The following is a 24028-nucleotide window of genomic DNA, read 5'->3' as shown; positions in this document are numbered from 1 at the left end:
CTTGTGTGATTTATTCTTTTAATGTCACTTTATTGGGGCACTAGGAGTAAGTGGAAACCAATGCCCAATAATGCTGAATAATGACTACTCGTATTTATATTTACATTTACAAGTGTTACTATTTTTAGAAAAATGAGTTGAGAACACAAGTTTTCATTAAGTTGCTGTAATGCCATTTCTTTTACCAAGAAACATAATTAGAGTAAATATACTTTCTCACCATACAAGAGTCAATGTAAAATAGCTTCGAATTCACAGAAAACTTCATTTGAACTGTAGCCCAACTACAAACTCACATATGTCTTTTGGGAAGATGTATAATCTCTCTGAAGCAATGCCTATTTCATGGGTATATACATGTATTTAAAAAAACTTGAAGTATGTGTGATATACAGAAATGTCTGGAATAGAATAATAAGAGCTCAATAAATATTGATATAGACATACATGTAAGTATAGATGTTGATATACAGATATAGGCATAAATATAGATGATATAGATACAGATATATGTAGATATATACAGATGTACATTATAGATATAGACATATAGATATAGGTATATATGGATTATATATATGCATCTATATACACATGTCTACACACAAAAACACACTACATCCACACACACACATACACACACACACTGACTGCTAAATGCTTAGGACTACACTAGATCCTGAGGATGGAATAGAGAGAAAGATAGACGTGGTTCTTGTTTTCCAAAACCTTTCAGGTAATTAAACAAGCAATTTCAACGAAGTGTAGTAGCGATATAGGAGAAGTGGAAGTTTGTTTTAAAATATTGTGATTGTATGTGGGTGAAAAGTTTTCCAAAAACATTTCCAGAAAATTCTTCCAATGCTTCTCAGCCGTTCGAAAGACCTCAGACTGCCTATTTGTGGGCTGTAATACCCCATGGGGCTCATCAATTCATCAGCGTCAGACTGAATTATTTATTAGATTAGAGACCTACAAAGAGAACACCCAGTGTGAGTCAGGGGGCGCTGTTGCTAACTCCAGGGTTGCCTGCTGGCTCTTTGAGGCTTTGCTGAACCCGCGCCCCGGTGTGGGAGGCCCAAGACAAAGGATACAGACGAGGGGGATATTCAAACACCACAGTTCAATTCTCTTTTAAGAGCCACAGTGTTGTTTTCTTCCTGCCTCAGGGTCAATCTGTAATGATGTTTCCTTCTACCACAGAGAATGTGATGCTAAATCAAGAAATTTAAGCAAAAGGAAACTGGAGCAGCTTCTCCTGTCTTTCCCATTGAATCTACCCTGAGGCATGAACAGGAGTCTCTCTCTCTCTGTCCTTCTTCCTTTCTCAGTGTTCCCTTTTGACACGTGTGCCCCCATCCCAGACTACGTCTCACTCTGACACTAGGACTTAGAATCCCTTCCTGAGAGATTGCACTGAATAAAAAATCCTCTGCATGTTAAGCCAGTACAGAGAGCAGCTGGAGAAAAATCAATATAGTTAAAATGGAATCGGGAATGTAAATGATTCAGAAACGATACATTTTAAAACAGCATCAAAATAAGCACATTTCTGGGATTGAAAATAGGGGGACTGACTGTTGGATTAAATATTAAATAATGAAACTAAATAAATATAGCACCTGCTTTTTAAAAAACATGCAGCATATGGCCGGGCATTGTGGCTCACGCCTGTAATCCCAACACTTTGGGAAGCTGAGGTGGGTGGATCACTTTATGTCAGGAGTTTGAGACCAGCCTGGCCAACATAGTGAAACCCCGTCTCTACCAAAAAAGAAAAATACAAAATTAGCCAGGCATGGTGGCATACACCTGTAATCCCAGCTACTCGGGAAGCTGAGGCAGGAGAAACTCTTGAACTCAGAAGGAGGAGGTTGAGGTGAACTAAGACTATGCCCACTGCTCTCCAGCCTGGGCAACAGAGTGAGACTTCGTCTCCAAAAGAAAAAAAAAAAGCAGCATAAAGTAATGCAAGAAGAAACAAAGTCTAGTAAAATGGCAAATATATCTGGAAATGACTTTCTGCAGATTAAAAAAGAAACCCACTCAAAATGTAGGTTTTGTTCCTAAACATTTACTGTCTTCTGTCTCTTTCTGCCCAGTATCCACAGGCCATCCCTCTAGCTGCACATTAAAAAACCAGATGAAAGTGCTTTTCTACAATGTCAATCTAATAATACCCCTCTAGATTCACTTTGCTAGGCTCTGTGCTTCTATTTTTTAAAAGAATATCTAAATTCAAAGGGATTTGGATTATTGTTATATTTTAAAATTAGTTACCAATGATTTTAATTGCTTTGTTTGTTTCAATAAAAATTTTATTCCTCAAGTATGCTTTTTACAACACTTTTTTGAGAACAGAATATAATTGTGTCACCTATAAATAATAATTAAATTTAGCCTACTGAGATGGCTGGCACTTGCCTTGGAAGGCACGAGAAGGAGAACTCCTTACCATTCAGTTTTAAGTTTCTTTGAGGTTGTCTGGTGTCACAAGTAGGGCATGCAGCTTAGAACCACCCTTCAGAATGTGTTGCATCTTTGCTTCCCAGCAAAGTTTCCAACTTTCATCAAATTAGCACAAACAAAGAGGCCATATAAATAGACCTTGGAAACTCAGAGGATGGGAGGGTGGAAAGAAGGGTGAAGGATGAGAAATTACCTCATGAATACGATGCACACTCTTCAGGTGATGGCTACACTAAAAGCCCAGACTTCACCACTGCAATTTATCCATGTAACAAAACTGCACTAGTATCCCCTAAATCTATAAAAATAAAATAAAATACTTGGCAATTCTCCGGAGGACCTTATTTACTCAGGTCAACCAAGACTGGACGTTTTATTGAATATTGGCAATATTTTTAGAGGTTATGAGTAATAGTTCAGTCTTATCAATAAGATTTATTAATATATTACGGAGAGAAAATTTTATTCATCAGAGATCCAGGGTATCTGTCTTGGGCTGATCACTGTCAATAATGAGTAGCAGAAGTGGTCCGCATTGCTGGGAGGGTTCTACAACGGCCTTCTGTCAGCAACCAAGACTTTGGAAAGTGTTGGGGTATGAGCAAATTGAATTATCAAGACTGCAAAAGATTATTCATGAAGTATGGTTATTCCTCCCCTCTGCCACCCTAAATCTTCAAAATGCTTGTGTGATCTAATGTTGGGGAGATAATGGAGGTTTAACATCTCAGTATGATGTTGGATAGGACTGTATAGTCCACAATGTTTCTGAAGTGGAGACAAAGAAAAAGCAGGAGGAATGAGTCATGGGAATGAGGGTTTGACCTGCCCAGGACTGTGGACCTGGAGATCAAGATAGTCTTACTTCAGTCACCAAGGGATGAGGTGACTCTCCGTCTACTACACAAGCTATGACTGCATGACAGAAATATACAATAGATCAGAAAATACTACTGCTTTAAAAAATAAAAAAATGCAAAAGAAGTATTGAAATAGTATGGTTTCCCTGCAAGACCAATGTCAACTCTATCCAAAACCCCGAGCTACAAAGCATTTCATGCACACTTTGCAATATGATTTAAAATAATATCCATGGGTAGTCCTTTCTTCACACTGAGCCAGGAGATAAAAATGAGTCATTCTAGCCTAAGAAAGAAGGAAAAAACATTCTGTTCCCATCCGTTGCTTGTGAATTACTATTTTATTATAAAATGTTCTTTCAAAAACTCAGTAGTACAAACGTGTACCATAGAGAGTATAAGCAGTGACCAAGAGCAACCCGGAGTTGTGGATCAAAGAAGCTACAATCTAGATCCCTTTGGCTGCATCTCCTTCTATATCAGTTTTTATGCAGAGGTAGAGCTACATTAAACAAAAGAGCTTTGTCTTTATGCTTTAATTTCAAATATACATTCATGTGCACGCATGCGCGTGCCTGCGTGTGTGTGTGTGTAGCACAATATAGTCTCCATTTACAACAGAAGATGTTGGCAAATGCAATTGCAAGTAAGAACCAGCTTTCTAATAGTGCATCTCCATACAAAATTTCTTCATTGACAAGGTTGGAATTTCTTCCTTTAATTAAAAGTGAAAATAGATCTTCCCATAAAGAGATTCTAGATAACATACTTGGTTGACATTAGACTTGACATGAAGTTGTTGACAGCCATTCATATCTACTGTTCCTGATGTTCTGCCCTGCCATCCAGTTTAATGAAAGGCTCTACATTTACTGGGAGTAAATACAGATGTTCTCACTTTGCATCTGCTACAACTATCAGCTTGTTTCCTTGCACTGCCTTTAAATTATTCCCCAAGGTCACAGAAACATCAGACACATTTTTATTCAAAGTTAGGAGTGAAATAAGAAAATGTTTTGGGACAATTTAGATGGGGTTGGTGGAGAGGAGACCCTTGCTTTTAATCACTAATTGAAGTGCTCTATAAAAATGAACCATTGAATGACTTGAGAAATTTTGTTTCATAACTTGAATATTTATACTTTTATTGTCTACAACAAACACTTGGGGGAAAAAGCCTTTGCTTTTATGTAATAAAAATAATAGTTTTCCTGTCATCACTGAATGTAAATGACAACCTGATAGATTAGATATAGCAAATAAATTAACCATAATTTAATATTAACCAAATGGATGTATATACCAGGTACGTGCCCTGTACTATTTTAAATTAAATAAAAAGCTCATCATAAGAAATAGCATCACTACAAATCAGAAAGCCAGAAAGCTTTCTATGTGGCATGCTGTCTCACAGATCATTTTCATTATAAAAATATTAATTTGACTTGACTCCAAGTCTTCATTACTCTTTGATATATAAAATTATACTTAATGTCATCTCTAAGTTCCTAGGTTAATGAAACAAGTTTAGGAAATGGCCACTGTAAAGTTGAAGGTTTGTATAAAGATTTCTAATGTTCTGAACAGCAAAAATAATGATTTTATGTCAGCAAATATTTTGTTACCTTTTGTATGAGATAATGAAGAAATTCAAATTGTACTTTCAGAAGATTACAATTTTCATTCAAAAAACAGAGAAGGTCTTAATGAGCTGAAAGAGTTAATATGGTTTTTTCAATTTCTATATATACCTATTATGATCACTGTGTCCAAACCACATATCCTAACCAAATCACAGAAGTAACATACCAAAAAATGCTTCTTCTAAGTTGTGGATGATGTAGTGTTATCAAATAGTCATCACTATAGCAGCTTAAAATAAATTCAAAGTTAATGGTGGTAAACCAGAGATTGCATCCTTGTATAAAGGACTTCATTTTTATTTGGAATGCTACACCTCTCCTTACAAATAAGAGACAAGAAAGAACAAAATCTCCATGGATGTTAAGAGAAAGAGATTGGTGACTGGTGAGATAGAGAGAGAGAGAGAAATGACTCACATTTATGATGTTGTATATAGTGAAGAAAATGTTTTCCTGTTCTCAGAGAGTCATGCACTCAGGTGCAGCTTTGTTGAATAAAAGCTGGAAGTGGGTGTGGTTGGTAGACAATAGTCAAAGTTCATCAGGAGAGCCAGGTGAAACCGTAAGAGTCATTTAACTGGCTAAGTAACTTTTTGTGTATCCAGAAGCCAATGGCAAATGTAGAGTGCCCAGCTGCAGTTCAACAACAGGTTACAGTCAGGCACTTGGTTTTAAATGCCCTCTTCACTATTTACTTGGTAGGTGACCTTGGTTACTTTATTTCCTATCTGAGTTTCATTTTCATCACCTGTCAATAGGGGATAATAACTAATCTAATATATTTAACCTGTAAGGAAATGATGTGTATGAAGTAGTCAATATATATTGGCTTTGAGATAAATGTTTTTTTGATTTTCTACCAAACCACAGATAAAGAAAACAAAAGATATTCTCATGAGGAGGAATGTCAAAATGAGGCTGAACACCAAGCTGTTTAATGCCATATGTTATCAATATATCCTCTCCCATGTTAAATACGTAGGGAATAAAATCACATGAAGGCAGCCTTCTTTTCCAATCGCCCAGCATAAATGGAAAACACTGCAAACAGGATGAGTGGCGAGATTCAATAGAATTAAGCGATGCTGATTCTAAGTGCTGATTCTTCACATCACAAAAGGGACCATTCCTTTTATTCAGAATTTCATGTTCAAAACATAAAAATAAAACAAAGATATATCACAGCCATACTGCAGTGATTCATGCCAGATATTCTGCTTCCCCATCATCTTTTTATAGAGTGAGAGAAGAGAGAGAGGAAGTGGAGTACAATATAAAGCAGCCTATAGTACCTCTATTCTTGTCTTTTAACTGAGATGAAAAATCCAAATATAAAATAGAGGAATGAGGTTACAAGGCATAGTATTTATTCTAGCAAATACATATTAATGATTACCAGCTGGAAAAAAAGGAAACGTTCTTATTCTACCCTAAGAGTCAAATGAATAACACAAGCATGCCTTATGATATTGCCTGTCGCTCAATTGTGCTTCACAGATACTGCATTTTTTACAAATTTAAGATTTGTGACAACCCTGCATCGAGGAAGTCTATGAGCACCATTTTTTCCAAAAGCATGTGGTCACTTTGTGTCTCTGTCTCACATTTTGATAACTCTTGCAATATTTCAAACTTTTTCATTATTATTAATATTAGATCTGTTATGATGATCTGTGATTGGTGATCTTTGTTGTTACTATTATGATAGTTTTGGGGTACCTAGAACTGCACCCATATAAGATGGCAAACTTAAGCAATAGATGTTGTGTGTCTTCTAACTACCAACTGGTCATTCCCCCACCTCTCTCCTTCTTGGGCTCCCCCCACTCACACCTGAGACACAACAATATTTAAATTAGGCCAATTAATAACCTTACAATGGCCTCTAAGTATTCAAGTAAAAGTTGCATCTCCCACTTTAAATCAAAAGCTAGAAATAATTAAGTTTAGTGAGGAAAGCATGTTGAAAGCTGAAATAAGCCAAAAGCTAGTCCTCTTGCACCAAACCGTTAGCCAAGTTGTGAATGCGAAGAAGTTCCTGAAGGAAATTAAAAGTGCTATTCCAGTGAACACAAGAATGATAAGAAAGTGAAACAGCTTTACTGCTGATACGGAGAAAGTTTCAGTGGTCTGGATAGAAGATCAAACCAGTCACAATATTCCCTTAAGCCAAAACCTAATCCAGAGCCACCCTAACTCTTTTCAATTCTTTGAAGTCTGAGAAGCTGAGGAAGCTTCAGAAGAAAAGTTTGAAACTAGCAGAGGTTGGTTCATGAAGTTTATGAAAAGAAGGTGTCTCCAAGTGCAAGATGAAGCACCAAGTGCTAATGTAGAAGCTAAAGCAAGCTATCCTGATCTAGCTAAGCTCATTGATGAAGGTGGCTACACTGAAAAAAAAAAAGATTTTCACTGTAAACGAACCAGCCTTCTATTGGAAGAAGATGCCATTTGGACTTTCCTAGCTACACAGGAGAAGTCAATGCCTGGCTTCAAAACTTCAAAGGACAGGCTGACTCTCTTGTTAGTGGGTGATGCAACTGGTGACTTTGAGTTGAAGCCAATGCTCATTTACTACTCTGAAAATCCTAGGGTCCTTAAGAATTATGCTAAATCTACTCTGCCTGTGCTCTAGAAGTGGAACAGCAAAGCCTGGATGAAAGCACATCTGTGTACATCATGACTTACTGAATATTTGAAGCCCAATTTTGAGACCTACTGCTAGAAAAAAAAAGATTCTTTCAAAATATTACTGCTTAGTGGCAATATATCTGTTCACCCAAGAGCTCTGATGCAGATGTACAAGGAGACTAATGTTGTTTTTATGCCTGCTAATAAACATCCATTCTGCAGCCCATCAATCAAGAAGTAATTTTGACTTTCAAGTCTTATTATTAAAGAAATATATTTCGTAAGGTTATAGCTACCATAGATAGTGACTCCTCTGTTGAATCTGAACAAAGTAAATTTAAAACCTTGTAGAAGGAATTCACCATTCTGGATGCCATAAGAACATTTGTGATTCATGGCAGGAGGTCCAATTATTATTAGCAGGACTTGGGTACAAGTTGATCTAACCCTTATGGATGATTTTGTGGGGTTCAAGACTTTAGTAAAGGAAGGAACTGAGATATGGTGGAAGTAGCAAGATAACTAGAATTAGAAGTGGATCCTGAATATGTGACTGAATTGCTGCAATCTCATGAGAAACCTTGAATGGATGAGGAGTTGCTTCTTATAGATGAGGGAAAAAAAGTTGTTTCTTTTGGACCTTACTCCTGGCAAAGATGCTATGAACAGTATTGAAATGACAACGAAAAATTTAGAATATTACATAAACTTAGTAGATAAAGCAGTGGCTGGGTTTTAGAATTTTGACTCCAATGTTGAAAGAAGTTCTACAGTGGATAAAATGCTATCAAACAGCATTGCATGCCACAGTAAAATATTTCATGAAACGAAGAGGCAATCGATGTAGCAAACTTCATTGTTGTCTTATGTTAAAAAATTGATACAGACATCCCAGCCTTCAGCAACCATCACCGTGATCAGTCAGCAGAATCCACATTGAGGTATGATTCTCTACTAGCAAAAAGATTATGGCTCGCAGAAGCCTTGGATGCTTGTTAGCATTTTTCTTTTAGCAATGCAGTGTTTTTAATTAAGGTATGGACATTGTTTTTTAGACATAATGCTATTGCACACTTAATAGAGTACACTATAGTGCAATGTAACCTTTTTATGCCCTGGGAAACAAAAAAACATGATGTGACTTCTTTATTGTGATGGTCTGGAACTGAATCCACAATATTTCTGAGGTATGCCTATGTATAAAATGGCATAAAAATGATTCCACCTAGTTTATGAAGCAAATTGTTCCCTGTGAACCCATTCCTAATGACAGCCTATATCCATAGGGATTGAAAACTAACTCTATTTTCTAAGCTCTCTGATCATTTTTTGTCTTCACACAAAATCTTCAGATAAAAAGAGTGGCTCTTGGTACCAATATAACAAGTTTCCATATGTATGTTTTATGCCTTTTAATGCAATTGTTTGAAAGGTTTCAGCTGATTCCTAATGCCCCAGGAGTTATTACTGTCAATAAATACATGGGTGAAAAGTGTAAAGCAATTATGCATGCTAAGAGTTTAAACAATAGTAAACATAGAAAAATATATAGATAAAGTATTATGACTTCTGACTTTAAAAATAAATATAAATCTCAAAATGCTGACAATAGTTGAATTTTTTGACCAGCTTTGAATAATTTCTAACAAATCCTATTTTATTAATCTACATTCTTTTGCTTTATGCAAAATTGGAAGAGGTTCTTCAAATGTCTTTCTTCAAGAAAAATAAAATTTGAGTCCAGAAACAATGTTTCATTCTCTATTTAACACTTTGAGTAGGAATTACATGGGTATGGGACTTGTTTTATTTTTAAATTTGTGTCTTTATTCAGTTATCTTGTATCTTAAGAAAACTATATGTGTATATATATATATATATATATATATATATATATAGTTATAATCTTGTGCCTGCTAATATAAAGAGAGTCTATAATATAGAAGGAATATTATAAATTAGCTCTTAGGTATTACCAATAAGTATATTAAAAGAGATATTACAATATTAGTTCATTATATTACCTGATTAGGAACCCAGTATTTATTTTATTAAATACATATTTTTTCATTAAATTTTAATAGCATTAGCCACATTCTTGGTTATGATTATTAGCAGTTACCTTATTTTTGTTCTTTTTGTCATTCGAAATTCAGTTAACTTAAATAGCTGTGGTGTTTTACTGTGAGTGATGAGTAGTCCACAACTCCTTAAATTTTCATGTCAGCACAGCAAAAGTAATACCTCTCTCTCTTGAAATTTTACTATTAAAAATCTGTTGCAGCACCTACTCACAAAATTTTTTAAAAAATAAAAATGAACCTGCTTTTTCCATACTTTCAAAAGACTAATAAGCTAATATAATGTGGATTTAATAAGGCATCTATTTCCTTTGAGTTGCAACAGTTAAGTGGCATAGAGAATCCAAGGTTGATCTAATGACAATGTTATACAATGCATTGGTATTTTTCACTGTGGAAAACAAACTCCAAAAGACATGATTCTGCTGTATTTTTCTGAAGAATATAGACATAGAGCAAGAGAGTTCATGTGTGGATGGAAGCAGGTCTGGCCTCTTGCATTATTTTACAACGAAGGCATAAATAGCAAGAGGAGTGCAGCAATCCTTAGGTGTGCAAGGTATTTGGAACACAACAGGATATTTGACAGCCTGACTTCGTGCACTACACCCAAATAGAGCCCTTTAGACACCGAGGAACACTGTAACCTTATAAGTATTCCATCAGTGCACTTGAAAATTTCCTTCCAGACTATACATATTAAGAGTTTGAGTTCCAATTTTAATTATGTTATTAAGTTGTGGAATGTGTTTGACATTTGTGCCTCCGTTTCCCAATCTGTAAATCTGTACTATCTATGCAATCCCCTATTTTATTTATATAACAGTAAAGTTAAAAAATGAAATACATAAATTTTGTAAATAAATAGACCCCCATGCATAAACTTCATATTTTATCATTTGGGTAAAGTTCTGGTATAGGTAATCAATGAAATAACAATAATAAAGGTTACTTAGAGCAAAATAAGGATGGCTCTGCTTCTAAAACAATACCCACATTTACTTACGCTTCTTATTTTTGTTTTAGGGCTGGAAATTTCTGACCTGCTACCAACATCATCTTGGTTTCACCACTGTCAACTGTGAGTTATTCTATTAATTGACTAGGCAGAATCCTAGAATTACAGCCTTTCAGGAGCAGGAGACTATTTAGAGATCATCTATTTCAAGTTTTCCATTAAAAAGCTGAAACAGTAGGAGAGGTGAATAAATTAAAATGGCAAGTAATCTGGTTGGGAAAAAAGAGATTTTATAATAACAACATAGTACAATAATCAGAGGAGCAACCAGAAGAGAGGCTTTGGAAAGGACTGAGAATTCCACCAGGTATAATAGTTATGATGAGCCAAACATACTTTGAGTTAGCATATGAATTATATCACGTGGCTTCAAGAATCACTCCTGTCAGGAGAGTTTTCACCTACTGCATGAAAAGACAATTTTCCACGAAGTTTTGTCAGAATATTATCTAGCCAGAACTACCTGGCCTGGCCATGGTGAGGCCAGTAGGAATTTTATTTAAAATGTACATTGCTGGGCCTCAGGCTCTGGAGACATGCTTGGAAGCTAAGCTTTCAACAAACACTCCAGGAAATTCTCCTGTACCCTAGGGCTTAAGAAGCAGAGGACTGTGATTTTGAATTTATAAACTATTCATAATTTGTCCAGAACCATGACTTCTGTTTTCTTTTCACTACATATTTTGTTTCATAATAGTTAGAAGTAAAATATATTATATGTGTCTCTTGTTTATAAGACTGCATTCTAAATTCTGCTGTTATTCCTTAGGGGGGAAAAACTCATAAAAACAAAACAGAGGATGAAAAAAGAAAAGAATCCCCAATAACCCTGGAGAAGGAAAGGAGAAGTGACTTGATTACTGCCCAGGGCAGTGACTGAGAGGCCACGATCAGCAGGTGATACCCTCAGCCACTTCTTTGAGTAGTAGAATAGAGTGATTTGAACAAGAACAGAAACTTGTAGGTCATCCTATTTCCTTTCTTATTTATATAGGGCTGGAATTCCACAGCTTCTCTTGGGAACTTAAAACACAACTTTATTTACCTTGTACTATGTAGTTTCCTGCAAGAACTGAGTCTCAGTTAGGGATTCAATGAGAAAGTCTGGGAAAATAGGCTGGGCGTGGTGGCTCACACCTGTAATCTCAGCACTTTGGGAGTCTGAGACAGGGGATCACTAGGTCAGGAGTTCGAGACCAGCCTGGCCAACATGGCGAAAACCCGTCTCTACTAAAAATACAAAAATTAGCTCGGTGCGGTGGGAGGCGCCTATAGTCCCAGCTACTCAGGAGGCTGAGAGGCAGGAGAATCACTTGAACCTGCGGGGAGGAGGTTGCAGTGAGCCAAGATCGTGCCACTTCACTCCAGCCTGGGTGAAAGGGCAAGACTCCATCTCAAAAAAAAAAAAAAAAAAAGTCTGGAAAAATAATATCAGAACTGAGCAACATGGTGAATTCAAGTTAAAATAGTTTTGTGAATTTAGAAAAGCATATAAAACTCTATAAACCTTAAAACTCATCACTGGTAAAATTAAAGTGTTGAATAAGATGCTTTCTAGTTCTCATGTTTGGGTGACTTGCTATATAAGGGAGTTGAAATAATCACTCTCTCCCATCCATCACGATGAAATCTCAAGAAGGATATGTTTTGTTATCAAAGAGAATATGGGGTCCACAAGGACTCAAAAATAGGCCACCCAGAGGAAGAGAGTTTATAAGAGAAGAAAGAAAAATATAAATAGAACCACGTGAGGTCAGTTGCTGTCATATTTCTGATCTTTCCTTGCTTGTCCCTTTGTGTGTCTTTCCCACCCCTTCTTCACTTCAGTGCAGCTGGTTTGGTAGGCCAGGGTCTGAAAGTGGCCCCTTTCTAATGTGTCTCCTTTGAACTAATCTGGGGAAAAGAAGCAATGATACTCAGGTTGGCTTCACACCTGACCTGGAGCAAAAATGTCCTTGATGTTTACACATGGCTCAGCACACTAAAGTACGAGAACCAGGTTAGGATTTGAGGGCAATGATCTTAGTTAGTGATTAAAAACTGTTGTCTTTCTTGAACCTCTTCCACATACATATCCATAGGAAGCCATTCAAAAGGGAGACCTAATGGTATTTGATTAATAAGGATACATACAGTTATCATTTCTCTCAGGATTAATAGCTTCTGAGTGCAATATTCACTATCAACAAAATAGAGCTAACGTTCTCTTTAGATTGTCTTGCAAACAATTAATTTGTTTCTATTTCTGTTAAGTAATTTCCTTTGGCTTAAACAATTTGTCGCTAAAGATAGCCCTTATAATTGAAATAAATTATAATCAGTCAGAAAACTTTTGTTCCAATTTAGCACACAGACAGAAAGGGTTCCACATTCACGCAAGAAAATCAGGTGGAAAACTCGTGAATGATATGGTGTGGGCATTTAATACAATGGAAATCTCACCAAAGTGCTACTAATTCCATATACTTTTCTTTAGAGACTTTTGCACTTAATTATAATGATTTCATAAATATTAATAGAACTTTCAATACATAAAATAATTTGTCCTTTTCAAAAAGGACGAGGTAAGCAGTAAGTAAATCTAACATATCTTAATGCACTAAAATGTATTACGTTTTCAGCAGTGTTTTCGTCAGATATCAGAATTAGACTACATTTTCAGAACTATATGAAATATGTTTCTGCATATTTAAGAAAAATGATGGACATTCACACACTGAAAAGTCTGCTTAAAAGAAAAACTGCGTAAGCAAACATAACACTTTAATTAAATAAACTAGGACATTAAAGTCTTCCATTAAACCTATATCTTAAAAAGTTTTTCTAAGTCAAGTATTTGTTTCATATTAAGAACTACATTATGTCTGTGACCTCAGGGGAAAAAAAAGTTTTGTCAAATAATCAGAAGGTACAAGCTATTTCAACACTCAAGAATCTTCTAGACTTTTTTCTTTAAATTCCCAAATTCCATAGTGTTGAAACAGACTCTTGTCCTTTGATGATGAACAATACAGGAAGAAGAAAAAGGTTTTTTTGTTTGTTTTCTGCTTTACCCAAACAGTCCAAAGCTTAATGATTTAAACCCAATTTCAATACCGGATTATATAAATATAACACCTCAGGCCATGATAATAACAAATTTTCAGAATGGTCAATAGAGTGACACATAGGTAACTCCAATACTCTTTATGAAATGAGCACTTGCTACAGAAATTGAATCGAGCCTGTCAAGTAAATGGCCTTTATACATAAGGAAGCTAGGGAGCTGTGGAATAAAGTTAGTAACTAGAGAAAAATTATTACTAATACAGACAGAGTCTTCATTTTCTAAAATACAGAGACCTACTATTGTAATAAAAATGTAATTTAATTTATAAAAATTCAATTTACAGATGTATTTTCCTGTGTAATTTTCAGCAGTTTATAGATGTATCTGTGACAGTGAAAATGATTATTACATGGAACCACCATGCAACTCAGCAATTGTACTGTTAGGTATTTATCCCAGAGAATGAAGGCTTACAGTTACACAAAAACCTGTACACAAATGTTCATAGCAGTTTTACTCATAATAGCCCCAAACTGGAAATGACACAAATGTCCTTCAACAGGTGAATTGTTAAAAAGAAAAAAAAAACCTGTAGTATATCGATACCATAGGACACTACTCAGCAATAAAAATGAAAGAATTATTGATACACAATGATAAGGATGAATCTTCAGAGAAATATGCAGACTGAATAAAGCCATTCCCAAAAGGTTACATACTACAAGATTATATTTATATAATATTTATGAAATAACAAAATTGTAGAAATAAGGAACAGATTGGTGATTTCCAGGGGTTAAGTTTAGGGAAGGAGTGAGCTGGAGGGAAATGGGTGCAACCACAAAAGGTAAATGAAGAAATCATTGTGGGGATAAAAATGTTCTGTATCTTGACTGCGTCAATTTCAGTTTCCTGATTATTATATTATGGTTTTACAAAGTGTTATCATTGAGGTAAACTGACTAAAGCCTACATAGGATCTCTCTGTATGATTTCCTTACAACTGCATGTGAATCTATAATCATCTCAAAATAAAAAGTTTAACTCTAAAGAGGTGTTCATAATAAACTTTAATTTTCAATTTAGAAATTCTTCTATTTTCTACATGAAATCCCAAGGAGTTAGGTATGTTTCATATAATTTTAAATTAAGAACATGTAGAGTATTATCATTAAATACTAGTCATTCAACTTTCAAATGAACAGGTGCATGGAATTGTTACCATGGAATTATACATGCTAGTTGAGCTTCTGATGTATTTTTGTGTGGGGCCAAACAAATGATAAAGTTGTTCTAATTACTGAGTATTAGTAAATATTCTTTAAGTGGAAGCATTTTAAGGCCAAATAGTACTTTTCTAAATGTCTCTCTAGTCCACACAAACTTCTCTAGAATTGTTATCACTGAAAGGCATTTTTACTACTGCTACATTGAATGTGCCGCTATATCAATAACTCTGTTCAGTGGGTGACATTGCAAGCTTGGACAACAATTGGGAAACACTCTTGCCAGCAAAAGCATGCAAACCATTCCTCTTTTCCTTCCTGGTAGAGGACACTAATTAGGCACAATATAAGTTGGCAGCTAAGAAAGAATAGAACACAGAAACCAAGATATATAATTATGAGACCCCAAAGACTCACTACAAGTCTCAGGTCCACACAAATGGATAAAAACAATTCTGAAGTGAGGGGTACAAAATACAGACATGAGGAGAGGAAGTAACCCTTGGAGCCAGGTCACTATAACGTAAAAATCAACAAAGGGCAATCTAGACCAAACCAGAGCAAAGCACATCTTTCAAGAACTCTGGCTAACAATGTATTATTATCTTTGCCTAATTAAGGCAAACTGAAAGTTTATGTCCAACTCCCACATATATCATGTGCGGTTGTCTATAAATCATGCATAAATTACTTATAGAAATTAATTCTATTCAATTAATACATTAATTGAATAAAATGCCTTATTTCTAAAATGAAGACTTTTTTCAAAACCCAAGTTCTTTGTAATGCACTTTATTCAGCATATGACCATAAGCTCTACGGAGTTTCAATTTTAAGAAGAAAATGGAGAAACTAAAGAACATTAAAAGATCAGTGACAGGCTACAAAACAAAATATTCTGCCTAGGACATGGTCAAAGAAAGTAGGGTGCTGGCCTAGGGAAGGGTTAAATCAGGGACTGGAGCTTTCAGACTTCAAATATCTGAATGTCTCTCAGGAGCAGTGAAAACTGTTGAATGGTCATGAAGTTGACTCAACATAAAGTTCAAAATCTTCCCAATGAAGTAGCGGAGTTTCTTGGAAGGTAAGTTCTCAATTGTTGTCCAAGCAAAGTCTAATCAATTATTGAGTAATTATATTGTATAATGTGTATAATTATATTGTATAATGTGCATTAGATAAAAAGTTATATTACATGAAAGTAAGTGACCTAATAGTTTGTAGTAAACACAGTGTATGTTTGGCAATTACCACTTCAAGGAACTATGTCATACATTATTTATTACTTGCATAATGTCTGTCTTTCACCGGAATATAAGATCCACTGGGAAAGGGGCCTTGCCATTCTTACTCCCCACTCTATTCCCATGCCTGGGAAATGATAGGTTCTCAATGAATGCTGATGTATGAACAATGGCATTTCATTTAACCATCAGTCAACCCTGTGAAGTAGACACTGCTAGCCCCATTCCATAAATGATGAAAATTAGATTCACTAAGGTCTAATAAGTTGTCCATGTTTTCCAACCAGAACTAACCAGCCTTGACTCTAAAACTCATGCTTTTTACACTACATTTGAAATTTTCAGGATGGAAAGAAGCCAAAGAAAAAGCAATAGGTAAATAATTCTGGTGTGCTGCTGTACAGAATCTTCCTCTTTCCCTGCCTCACTTGTTGCCATGGTTTCTTTTATCAGCACACCCACCAATGCTAACTTAGCTATCAACATAGCCACTGTACTGAAAATAGGTAACATTTCAAATAAATTAGAGTGAGGTGGGTGATCTATTTATACCTCCAGTTATATTTGTTCACCACTCTCACTTTTGATGTGCAGAAAATGGAAATTAGGAAACAAATACAAGATTCTACTTCAAGGTATATGTGCCATGTTAGCAAATGTCAAAGTTTCAGTACCCCTGGCATGCAGTGCAATACTGGGCAAACAGTAATGCTTTATATTTAGATTTAGTTTATGTAACACAAATATTCCATACCTTTCTACATTTTTAGGGGGGTGAAGGGTGATATCAAGGCATTTATCTTCGGTTGTTATTTTCTTCATTCAATATGAAGCTTTAACTCAGTGGTTCAGAAACTTTAAATCAAATAATATAAAACTTTGTAAAATAGTAGAATATATGAGGAAAGAAAATATATTTTATATGCCCATATCTTGGAAATTTTGTTTCTTTACCTTAAAACAAAATCATAATTTAATATTATAGAACATTAGATATAGAAGAAAACATAAAATCATGAGCTCCAGCTTGGTCATTTTGCAATTGTGAAAGGTGAGGCTCAAAGAGTTTCAGTAGTCTGCATTGCAGAGCAAGTTTGTGGCAGGTTAGAAACAAAACAGAAGTCCCTTGGCTTCCATTCTAGTGCTTTTCCCTCCAAAACACCTTGCTTCTTGTCTTCTAGAGGTGCCCCAATAATTTATTATAAAAGAACTGGAACATGTTAGTTCTCTTCAAAGCACAACTCATGCCTAATGCAATGTTTAAAAGCAAATATTTTACATTTAAGCCAACATAAAGAAATCAACAGAAATAAAAATAAAACTTCTGCAAATATAAGGAAAATACTTACATTTTGATACATTCACTACATTTAGATAGTTGGCTTCTGTATTTGACATTACTTACATAATTTGAAAGGTAGCTACTCTATTAGTGAAAAATATATCTATCTCACACATGTACTTGAGTAGAATCCCTCTCTCTCTCTCTCTCTCACACACACACATGCACACATGACAAAAGAGGTGCAAAGCAGAGTCATTATTAATTTTGTAATGAGAAATGGGAGCACAGAGGCCTTTGATCTTTGCATGCCATGCACATGACCAACTGGTATTTAATGCAGTTCAGGAAAATAAAGCAAATCAAAGTAAAGCATTTTTAATTAGTGTTTTCACTATGTGATTAATGATGCCTTTTTAAAGAAAATGCCTGTACCAGTAAATGAAAAATGCATTCTTTCTAAAAGCTGGTTTCTTCTACTTAATGACTTCTTCTAATAGGCAGATAAATTAAACAACGTATGAAACCTATTAGCCTGAACATTTTCACAGGGAAGGAAATTGAATGTTGTGTTGCAGGTTGTTGATCAACTAATCTGAAAGTAATGAAACAACAACATCATACAAAGGCTTCTGTTAAAAAGGCATGCAACTAGCTTTAAAACAAATACACAACAGAGCTGAATCTTATTTGCATAACAAAATAAGCTGTACTAAAATAAAAAGCACATTACAAAAGAGCTTAAATTAGCCATTAAAAAACAATTCTGTTTGTGTTAATATGCTTTATTTATTTAAGGCAATTTTAACCCTATTTGACATGTCCAGAAAACAAAGCATATTCCAAGAAAGGTCAACTAGGTTGTGAAATATCGGATTAATTTATAAAACACTGGCAGTCTACAGAATTCAAAGTCAGAGACCTCTTAACATTCAGTTAAAAAAAAAGTGGCTTTGTTAGTTGAAATAGTAAACAAAGACTTGGCTGCTGGCAGAGCTTAGCAGTTTCACAGATGAATGTCCTTGATGTAGCCTGACCTCAGTTGACTCATCTATAAATTGAAGATCATAATACTACCTACTTCAGAGAGTTAAAGCGAAGTGTGAGATGATACAAGTAAAGCATTTAATGCGTGTTAGCTATAGATAACATTTTTATTAACCATCATTATTATACTATATGCCAATAAAAATTGGTTAATATCTTTACCAATTAATTATGCTTACCACCATGTAATAGGGCCAAAAAAGCAAGGATGATACACCTGCTCCTTTGAAAACTTGGTCAATTTCCCCTATGATGTTTGTAGAAATAAATTTCCAAAATAAAACATAAATATGACAGCTGGCATGAGAGTCTTCCTGAGGCGGTCATATATCATCCATAAGTAGATGTAGAATTGGGTACATTCTAACTTAACATGCCTTAAATTTACTTTTTTGGGGGTGAGGTTACTTGCTTATTTAGAGAGTGTTTATTAAATATATTTTGATACACTATACAATAGTAAACATTTCCTGAAAACTAACTATTCTCAGAATATAAAGTGTCGAAAGCTCTTATGTCCTTACTCATTACCTACTGATATCCTACTCATCCTTCAAGCCATAAATGCTATAAAGATATATGCCAATGTCAAAGTCAAATTAGGTTGTTCTTTTCAATCTTGTAGAACAGTGAGTTCATTTTATCTCTGTTTGGGCCCTTCTTTCATTGTGCTTCCTTTTACAAGTGTCTCCTTGTATAGATCCACAGGCTGTGATCTGAAATGACATCAGAGTGCATTTCAATCACCTTGCTGGGGTGTCCAAACTTTTGGCTTACCTGGGCCACATTCAAAGAATTGTCTTGGTCTACAAACACTAACACTGACAGCTGATGAGCTAAAAACAAAACAAAAAAGGGTCCATCCATAATTTTTGTGATATCTGCCACCAGAGATAAGCAAAAATGTCCTCACATTCAAAGGGTTAGAGACAGCTGCCAGAGGACTTAGGATCCTGTTGACATGATCTGACTCATTTTCTTCTCTGTTCTCTCTCTGAACCAAGTGTCTATTGCTCAGACTCCAGCTCACTACCATTTGTGCCTGCATCTGTCTGGAAGGCTCTTTTTCTGGCTCTTATGTGTCCTCATCCTTCTGGTTCCAGCTAAAAACTTAGTCCTTAAGAGGGACTTTCTCAGTCCACACTTTCAAAGTATCCAAGGCACCATCATTTCTTACCTCACCATAGCAGTAGCTTCATGTCTGTTCTTCCAGTCTCCCCTTACATTCTTGACACGCATAGTTGCTGGAGCAGCCTGTGATCATTTAAAAGTTAGGCAAGGGAAGGAAGAAGGTGACAGCTTCATGGTTTTGGAAGGTCCCTAACTCTCCCACAAAAACAAATAGAGCAAAAGAGAGGAGGAAAAAAGCCCACAGAAAAAATACATGTAGGAAAGACAAATGACAACTTATCTCCCAAGACTTCCAAAACACATGTGCATGCGGTCAAGCCACCGGAAACAAAATGATCCACTGGTTATCAGTAACCATGTGAAAAAACGTAGGGGAACAGCCAATACACATCAAAGAGTTCTAGGACCTATGGGGAAAAAAATCACAAATAGGTAGCAATCCTCAAATTTAGGGGTCTCCACTTAGCGTGGAAAGTTCAATTGGCTAATCTGAAAACTACAGCCAAATCTGCAACTAGTCTTCACTTATGGGATGTGCAAGGGAAACTCACAAAGTTTGGAGGAGTCTGGGCCCTATAAACTAACCAATCTAAGCAAGATGCTCTTAGGGAAAATAACCCCATAAAACAGTAAGGGAAGAAAAACAACATTAACCAAAAGAAAGAAGAAGAGAATGATTTGTAAGTTAAAAGTAGTAATGAATGAGTTTGAAAATAAAAGAAAAACAGAAAATAGGTAAATATATCTAACTCCGATTCTTCCAAAAAAAAAAAGAAAACCCAAACAGAAAAACCACCAGCCAATCTAATCAAGCAAAAATGAGGAAAACACAAGTACACAAAATCACAAGAAAACCGTGAAATTGAAGAAATGTATGAAATGATACTACTTTTTATTAGGTTATGCAAATGCATCAAACATGAAATATATGATTTTTTGGAAAACACATTCTTAAAACATTTATAGTATACATGGTGTAGTGGTACACACCATTAGGTTCTTTATTCTATTACGGATGCACACAGGCATACACACACAAGGGCACACATACACACACACACACGTGCACACACACACACACACACACAATGGTGCAATCCTGAAGGCAGAAACCTGAATCTTTCACGTTTTCTATAATGTATTCTTCATTAGGTGGAAAAAAATCAAACAATAATTTCCAGAGTTGTATGGGAAATTTTTTGTCCTACACAAGAAAGAAAATCTGTTTTCAATTGGAACTTTAAGCAGAAAGGGCCCCAGTTGCTTTAAGCTCCCCTTCTCATTACCACATAATAAAAAGAATTCTTATCTCTAGCAGAAAAAATGCAGTCACAGAAGAAAACACAGGAAGAGGGATGTTCAGGGTGTAGAGGGAGAAAGCTATAGTATCACTTAATCGTAGTACTTTATAAGCAAAGGAGAGCAAATAAAAATCTTCCTCAGTAATCAAGAGACTCACCTAACACAGAAGGACTCCCACAGACTTAAGGTAAAGGGGTGGAAAAAGACATTTTAGACAAATGGACACCAAAAATGAACAGGAGTAGCTATTCTTATATCAGACCAAACAAACTTTAAAGCAACAGCAGTTAAAAAAGACAAAAAGGGACATTATATAATGATAAAAGGCCTTTTCCAACAGGAAAATATCACAACGGTAAGCATAAATGCACCTAACACTAGAACTCCCAAATTTATAAAACAATTACTAATAGACCTAAGAAATGAGATAGACAGCAACACAATAATAGTGGGGAACTTCCATACTCCACTGACAGCACTAGACACATCATCAAGACAGAAAGTCAACAAAGAAACAACGCATTTAAACTATATCTTGGAACAAATGGACTTAACAGTTATATACAGAATGTTCTATCCAACAACCACAGAATACACATTCTATTCAACAGCACATAGAACTTTCTCCAAGATAGACCATATGATAGGCCACAAAACGAGCTTCAATAAACTTAAGAATATTGAAATTATTTCAAGCACTCCTCAGACCACAGTGGAATAAAACTGGAAATCACCTCCGAAAGGAACCTTCAAAAACATGCAAATATATGGGAACTAAATTACCTGCTCCTGAATGATCATAGGGTCAAAAATGAAATCAAATGAAAGTCAGTGCCCGGCCGACTTTTTTATCTGTGTGGCTGTGGGCATGTCTTAGGGAAGATGCCTGTGCAATTTCCCTTATCTGTGCCACAGGCTGTTCTTTTGTTTGAAAGAATCTAACTGAGGACCCACCCTAACTGCCTACCTGACAGGTTTCTTCCTTTCTCCTCTCCCATCAATATATTATTTGCTATATAACAAAATTAAATATATTTCACTTAAGTCTTACAAAATTTAAAGAGTACAGAAATTAGGTTCTAAAGACTTCATGAAACTAAGTAAATCACCACATGAATTTTGTTCAAATACCATTATCTGATTCAATTTGTGAGCCTGGATATATTTTTCAAATAACACACTTTTTTCTTTTTTGAGATGGAGTCTCACTCTGTTGTCCAGGCTGGAGATGGGGTTTCACCATATTAGCCAGGATGGTCTCCATCTCCCAACCTTGTGATCCACTGGCCTTGGCCTCCCAAAGTGCTGGGATTCTAGGTGTGAGCCACCACGCCCAACCACATGTTCTTTAATAAAGTTTGTATAGAACTTTAATGGTTGCAAAATGCTTTTATGAACTCTGAAAGGAAGAGTGATGTTACTATTTAGTATTAGAAAACAAGTGACTTGCCCAATATATCTTGTCTAGTTTACATTTCCATTTATAAATGGACTGTTTTCTACATCTTTTCATGGTGTGCCTGCTTTTTAAATTTAAGAGAAGTTGATGTGTTATATGAGATTATTTCAGGTTATTCAGGCTATTTTATACCTGTGGCCATTGCTACATAAGTGCCACTTGAGTTCCCCATCATTGAAGCAGCAACACAAGCACACGCCCATTTATCTAAAAAGCCCCTGGTGAAACCACCTTCACAAAAATTATAACAGAAAATTGTGACAGTGAACGAGATCAGACTTAACCAACTCCATCTTGCTTCTAACCTTAAGCTATCCTTGTTCATTCTTGGGTGTAGGCTAAACTAACCTTAGAAAGGAATTTAGTTTATGATTTGACTCTGAAACAAAACTGATAATAGCCCTTTCCCATAAAGACCACCTTCTTGCCTGGGGACCAGTCTGCCTTTGCAGGACTAACAAATTAACTACAAGATTAGAAATTATGGTTTAGGGGTCATGCAGCCTTTGGCTGCAAGAGTCTGAACCTCCCCAGAATTATTCCTGGGGATAACATCACTGTTGTAAAACCTGAAATCAGTGCTTGAGATATTTTGCATATCCTGGACTCGATGGATCAGCTGATGCTACCCAGACTGGTAATCTGGTTCAACCAGTTCTGTAATCCCACCCATGGAACAGAAGACAGCAAGAAAACCTCACTTTGACCCCACTGTGATTCCATCTTCAATCCACCAATCAGCACTCCCCACCCCACTTCCCGAGCTTCTTCTCCCCAAATTATCTTGAAAAACTCTGATCCCTGAATGCTCAGGGAGGCTAATTTGAGTAATAATAAAACTCCTCCGGTCTCCCGCACAGCTGGCTCTGTGTGAATTACTCTTTCTCCATTGCATTTCCCCTGTCTTGATAAATCGGCTCTGTCAAGGCAGCGGGCAAGGTGAACCCATTGAACGGTTATAGTAGGAAGCATCTTGCTCCTAGCTGACAGCCTCTGACTTAGGGATTCTGGTGCTCAACACAAGCTCTGAAAATTTGTTTCATATCTTTCTATAGTAAGAGCTGAATTAATGAAGAACTTAGTTCATGATTATTTGGTGATTAAAATTTTTAATTGTCGGCCAGGCACAGTGGCTTGCACCTGTAATTCTGGCATTTTGGCAGGCCCAGGCAGGCAGATCACCTGAAGTGAGGAGTTTGAGACCCACCTGGCCAACATGACGAAACCGTCTCTACTAAAAACACAAAAATTAGCCAGTCTTGGTTGTGGGCACCTGTAATCTCAGCTACTCAGGAGGCTGAGGCAGGAGAACTGCTTGAATCCGGGAGAAGGAGGTTGCAGTGAGCCGAGATCAGGCCACTGCACTCCAGCCTGGGCAATAGAGGAAGACCTTGTCTCAAAAAAAAAAAAAAACAAACAAAAAAAGGAATTAACCATTTGTTACTAGGGATAAAATTGACCAAAGAAAAAGAAGCTAAGTATCTTCTTTAAAACTGCATTTCAAAGGTGGTAAAATTCACATAGCCATAGATAATGATGTGACTTTCGAACAAAGCCTCCTGAATTATGAAACACTCCGATCATTTATT

The 24028-nt window shown here is 35.9% G+C and overlaps 1 long non-coding RNA gene across 1 annotated transcript in view; it reads right to left on the bottom strand.

Moving 5' to 3' along the window:
- Positions 1-22252, bottom strand: part of LOC107974453 (uncharacterized) — a 31733-nt gene extending 9481 nt beyond the window's left edge. The window contains exon 1 of the long non-coding RNA XR_001717249.3: positions 19725-22252. This is a non-coding gene — a long non-coding RNA (uncharacterized LOC107974453). The remainder of the gene's footprint in view (positions 1-19724) is intronic.
- Positions 22253-24028: the final 1776 nt, after the last annotated feature.

The sequence above is a fragment of the Pan troglodytes genome, chromosome 3 (genome assembly GCF_028858775.2).
Source record: "Pan troglodytes isolate AG18354 chromosome 3, NHGRI_mPanTro3-v2.0_pri, whole genome shotgun sequence".
Classification (NCBI taxonomy): Eukaryota; Metazoa; Chordata; class Mammalia; order Primates; family Hominidae; genus Pan; species Pan troglodytes.
Note: the sequence above shows the minus strand (reverse complement) of the source record. Positions and strands in the feature narration are given on the sequence as shown.